Source organism: Anomalospiza imberbis, chromosome 5 (assembly GCF_031753505.1).
Source record: "Anomalospiza imberbis isolate Cuckoo-Finch-1a 21T00152 chromosome 5, ASM3175350v1, whole genome shotgun sequence".
Classification (NCBI taxonomy): Eukaryota; Metazoa; Chordata; class Aves; order Passeriformes; family Viduidae; genus Anomalospiza; species Anomalospiza imberbis.
The window spans coordinates 34,247,021-34,253,447 of NC_089685.1; positions in this window are offsets into that span (position 1 = coordinate 34,247,021).

Genomic DNA, 6,427 nt, shown 5'->3' on the forward strand with positions numbered 1-6,427 from the left:
CTTGTCGCCCGTCCCCTCCCTCCTTCCCGCCTCGCCGGAGGTGCCCACCTGCGCGGGATGCGGCTCCCGTGCGGCGCAGCCCTCGGCGCTGCCCCCTTTTCATCAGCGACTGCTGGTTTTTCCTCGTTTTTCTTACCGGAGGGAGTGTGTGGTGTCTGTAGGGATTAAAAAACCCCAAACAACGAACCGGGGAGGGCTGCGAACGTTCACGTTTTTACTTTTGGTGTTGTTTTGATTCACAAGAGGGGTTGTTGAACAAAAACCAAACTCCTCCTCAGCACCTGTGTGGTCGTGGCGTGTGATCAGGACGGCAGCACCTGGGGGGCCCAGAGACAGAGCCTGCTGCATGAGCCGCGAGAGAATTTATCTGCGAATCCAACAAAATCTCTACCTAGCGCTATTTTTGCTTTGGCTTTTTTGTTTGAAGATGAGTTTTTAATAGGCTTCTGTTGGCTTACTAAAAGGACTGGATTCTATCTACAGATTTAAGTGCTTTTCTTGGTTCCACACTAACCACATTGCCTTGGGGATGTCTTGGTCTTGGGATTCACCACAAAGGCTTTTTCATCACCTTTTGTTGTCTTGATGATTGAAAAGAACTAAGAGAAAGTTAAGCTGGCTTCCAGCAACAAAAATTAGGATAGTGTCTGCATTTATTTTAAAATATGAATGTGGATATAGCTGAGTGTTAGACTACAGCTACTTGTAAATTCTGTATAATTTTACTAAGAAAAAAAGTTATAAGCACCAGTGGGATTTTGTCTGCTTTCTTCTGAAATTTACTATACCGGTTAATGTCAGAAAAGGATGTTAAAGGAAATGAACCTATGAGCGAATCTCAAATAACAAGTCCTGTATTTCAAATAGAAGACACTATATTTAACAAAAGTTCTTGTTAAACAAAAAGTTACTGTTGAATTTAAAAGTACCTTGTTTTTTACCATGAAGTTTTAAGAAAAAAAGTTTGAAACTATATTTTAATGCAACTATCTTCAGGATCACAATGTACCAGAGGCATATATATCTAAAAATGGCAGATGTCTACATGCAGACCCCTCTTAGTTCATGGGAGGGACTTCTGCATCATATATGACTTACAACAAGGGATGCATGCAAATTGTGAGGCTACTTGGTTAAAAGAGATGTGTAATATTATATTTCTGTGAATTGGGTTCCGTCCAGTATGGTATTCTGAGGGAGGGGACAGACCCAGAGCCTTTTCCCCATACACTGACTCCTCCTATTTTAACTCTTGCAACTTGACAAGATCCTCTCTCTCTTATTCATAAAAAAAAAATATTGTGAGACTTAGATATGGATGTCTTTTACATTCTGTAAAAAAAAAAAAAATTAAAAGTCGATAGTTGATTTTGGTTATAGTTACCTCCTATGTGAAATGGGAGATAAACTGTGGGTTTACACTGCAAACGTGTCTCCAGAGAAGCAGGAGGAAGAAGTCAAGTATGTGAACTTCATATTTGAATTTATTTGGCTGCCATATACATATTTATAGGCTCCTTAAATGATGATCTGGACACACTACTTGAGTAAGCAGGGAAGAAAATACACTCAGGTGGTAATCCCACATAAACATACTTGGAAACCTTCCCAAGATAATCACATGAAATCAGAGAACTCTGACTTCAAGACAGAGTAGGGTGTTGGCAACACAGTAAAAATCACAAGGTGTGTAAAAACTTAACCTCAGTGAAATAACTAAAGTCACCTTTGATGCTGGGTAATCACGCAGCGTTATCTCATTTGGAAATTACACCACGCTCTAATGTAGCCAGCACAGTCATGGTTAAATGAGAGTATTACTGCATATAGGAGTGTTCAAAATGATAGATAGTTTCTGTGCCAGGTGCTTGCAAGTTAAGACAAGCTAGCCTGTTTGGCAATATTTGAGTTACATGTGACAGAATCAAAAAACTTTTTTTTCGTCCCCAGCCTGCCAAAATTCAAAGATAAACTTGAATCGCTTTTCACAAAGTCAGTTTAAGCCAGCCTGGGCTAGTAGTATTCTGGTAAACACAGTTGTGGGTAAAAGTCAGTACCAAAGATCAAATCCTGCATGGAACTAAACCAGCAGTAAATCTCCCGTTAGCATCAGTAGCTCAAAATCAGGGACCACGTATCCGAAAATGATTGCAGTTGTTCTCAGCAGTGGGCAGTGACCCTTGTGAGGAAGTGACACACACAGAGAAGCCAACTCCACGTGCTTTCAGAAGCATTATTCTCCTCTCAGCGTCATTCCGGATCGTCCATTCAGAAGTATCCAACTGGTAATTATTTAGGTTAGCACTCGAGCATGGGATTTATGGAGAAAAGCCCGCAAGTCGTTATGTGAGCTTCGCATCCGCGGGCTCGGCAGGGAGCGGGCTGGGGCTCACGGGCGCGGCGCCGAGAGCGGCTGCGCTGCCCTCTAGTGACGGGCACAGAAATGCCTGCCGCAAGCGCCAGGTACGAGCAGCTCTCCTCGCAAAGAGCCAGGCTCCACCCCAAGACTGGCGCTTCCCAGGCGCAGTTGAGATACGTAACGGCAGCAAAAGGGTCTTCTGGAAAATTTTGCGGCTTTGGAGAGCCATTCACAGAGGAAGCCTTGGAATTTGAAATCTTAATCAGTTTTGTCATCTTTCATGCAGGATTCCTGCACTTTCCAAAGAAAAAATACGTGCATTACATTATAACTGAAGTGTCAAAATATTTTTGGCTAGAAATTAAAAAAGAGGTCCCTAACAAAGATTAAGAACCACTACTGCTATTGAAACTCTCATCTGAAATAATGTCCTAGGAATACAGACTACAGCTACATGTTCTTTACATTGATGCAACATTAAGGACCTGACAATCAGATTTCTCTGGGGGAAAATCACGAGATAAAGGCTTTCTCAAGTGAGATGGACCAGACAAGTGAGTTCAATACAAGTGATGACACAGACACATGAACTTGATAGGACAGCATAGTCCTGGATTAGCATAAACCCAGATACAAATCACCTGAATAAACATCAATGAAGCCATTCTGGTGTATAATATCTGCACTGGTGAATTAACAGGCTGATATTAGTATGATGAAAGATAGGTTCCCTGTAAGAAAGAGCACTAAAGTACCAGAAATCCCTCAAAATTTCACCAACTTATTAGTTGTCTCTACCACGCTAACAGTTCTCAGCATATTTGGTTCATAAATCTCCTCCCCCTCCATCCCAGCATACGAATTACCCCTGGAGAAGAAAGGGATGCCCTGCTGTGTCTCGTAATCTGCAATTAGAAAATGATCCCAAGGGGAACTATTAGCAGCTGGTACTGTTTAGAGCTGTCCAGACAAGCACTGATTCAGCTGGAGAATCTGGAACCACAACCAGCTGTCTGACAGTCCTCTCACACATCCCATCTTGCAAAGAGCACGATCTGCATACAGCAGAGATTTTGAGTTACTGTATGACAACATGTTGTCATGTGCTATGGTAGAACAGGTCTGTTCTGCTCCACACGGAGTTGAAAAATGGAAACATGATCTCATTCAAGACAAAGGTCTTGAGTGTTGTGTCTTGGGTATTGTAATACAATTGTAGCATTTTTCAGCTTTATCTTCCTCCTCTTAAATTGGCTTATACTTGCCCTTTCAACAGTCCACACAGAATTAGATGTAATTTGAAAATAAATTATCTTTGGAATGGCAGAACCTAATTTTGCACCTGAGGCATTACGTGTCCCTGGGTAGGCAAGAGCATGGTACTAAGAACAGGGAAAGCCAGACAGGTTGAGGCACAGATGCATCTCAGGGAAGTAAAGAAAAAGAAGGAAGGTGAGGAATGTCCATGGAGGTGAGAGAGGCCTGGAAGGTGGAAGGGTTACAGATACTGTGGTTGAGAAAAAGTAATTCAGAAGATTTGGCAGGTGAGTTCATATGGAAAAGGACTGAGAGTAGTCTTTCTCCTCACTAACATCTTGCTAATCTGACCTCAGGGTAACAAAGTTTGAGGGATTTAAGATGTTGACATGGCATCTTGTCAGGTCTGCTAATTTGTGTATGAAATGCATTGCAGTTAATACTATGGAATTTAAAGAGATTCTTCATAGCTGATTTCTTGTTGATTTTTAGCAATACTTTTGAGAAATCTGAAAATTATCCCAAGAACTGGACTCATTTCAGCTTTAGTTATTTGGAAAATTTGTCAAGCTTTGAAATAGCCTTTTGCCATTTTTGCTAATTACCTTCAAATCAAAATATGTTTTAATTGCCATTGTCATGAGCAATGCAACACTCTTACTCATAATGATGGCAAGTCTGTCTCCTAAAAACAAAATTCCTCCAGGCCATTTAGTATATCTGTTTCAAGTAAACAATGGTGCCATTTCTTGAACCGGAAATTAGGATCCTTTTTAGAAAATTTCATTGTGTAATAAACCAATCCTTTATTTCTCTGCACTGATTTATGCATAATGGGCCTCTACACAGATAACCGACTGAACAGTGTGCACTGAAATCTCCTATCAGTGAAAAGTACATATTATGATGTTTTGTACTGACCTTTTTTCTTTTGGGAGAGAAATTAAAAGGGAGCTTTGCGGATATACAATAGCTATAGATTTGCTGATTGGCAGTTTAAAAATGAATGTTTAGTGGTGCAATTTACAAAGATGCCACTTGTTTGACCGCGGTGAAAGCAGATGGCAAGGCTTCTTGGGTTAATCTGTAGTGGCTGTGCACTGGTTAGACTGTCATTTATTAAGTCATATGGCTCTGTGTAGGCTCCATTTCTGTGAAGATATGGGTATGGTTTTGTAACCAGCTTAAAGTAACCTAAAACTGAGCTGTCTCTGACAGAGGCCACCCTGCTGCCTCCCTTTTGCCAGTGTGAGCACTCGAGCAGCTCTGTGGTCAGTAGGATTGGGGAACTGGTGCATCTGGAAGCTAACCCAAACACACACATACACCATCGAAAGAATCCCTGCTTTCACTTGGCTCAGCTGCCCAATCCATACAGACACCGGCCTTTGCTGAGGGAGCAGAAGAGCCAGATGGCTCCTGGATAGTGAACTGCTGGCTAAGGGGAGGTACATATGGGATGGGTCTCTTTGGAAGAATAAGCTGAGCTCATAAGAGAGAGTCTGTTGTGCTCTGCCTCTCTTCTGGCAATGGCTTGTTCCCTAGAGATACATGAAGTGTTATTACTCTCCTCCCCCACTAATGACATGGGAATATTAATGCTGAATTTAGCTATAGATTAATTAGTGCTTGTCAATCAGTCTTGTAAATACAGCCAATTACACTGAAATTTGAGAAAGAGAACCCTCTAACAGATATGGAAACCTCTGCTACCCTTAGTCTGATACCATTGCCTGTTTGGTATAGAAAATGATGATAATGTATGAACAGTTCCTCCAGCCACATGAGCCTTCCAAGACAACTGTCATGACAGAAATCTTATTAATGTTATGTTGATACAGACAGTATTTACAGACACAACAGCCTGCATAAAAGAGCACTGGAAATAATAACTTTTATTCACAAATGCTTATAAGTGAAAGAAAAGCTGCTCCCATGGTGGCTATGGAAGCTAGCTAAAGAGCAGCCCTTATCAACACACAACCTGTACAGCAAGGATCTTTCAATACTCAGTATTAGAAGGTAGTTTATTTGAGGTCACAAATACCTTAATCAGAAAATCCAAAATCAGGACAGAGAAAGTTGTTTTGCTGATAGCAGAGAATTTTTCCCCACTAGTTCATCTTTTACAAAATTATTAGAAAACTATAAAAGTAGGCAAGGTTTGACATAAAGCAAGAAAGACGAGGTAAGCCTTAATTTTGTCTTGGTTCACTTAATTTGTATACAATTAAACTTCCAGTGTTATTTATTTACAAATATTTTTGAGTGCTTTCTTGCTTTAGAATGTTTGTACTTGAACTAGATAATGAAAAAAATAAAGGTTTTTTAAAGACAACTCTTCCCTAAAAGTAACCCCTCAGCAACCTTTCCTGCCAAATCCACACACAGAGAAGGATAAGGGACGCTTTAGCATTCTTGGCACATCTTTGGTATGGATGTTTCCAAACAACATACATTACAGCAGGCTTGAGCAGAGCCATCAGGCACCAAACTGACATCTGAGCGAGCCCCAGGCTGGAACAATTTCCTGCACCAGATACAGAAGGAAACAAATCTTCAATGGGGTTGAATATATTAATTTTTATTTTTCTACTATATGACTGCGTGAATATAATATAAAATTCTCCACTGGGAATGAGGATTTCAAGGTTTTGAGAGAGCATAGCCTCATCTCATTTGCATTAGTAATCCTTGTTGGCAGTCTCACACACAGGAAGCCTGAAAATACACAAGAAAAACATTAATTCCCCGGAGACCCTGTGGTAAGAAGATCTCTAAACTAAGATAACTTGAAAGATATCCTCATTT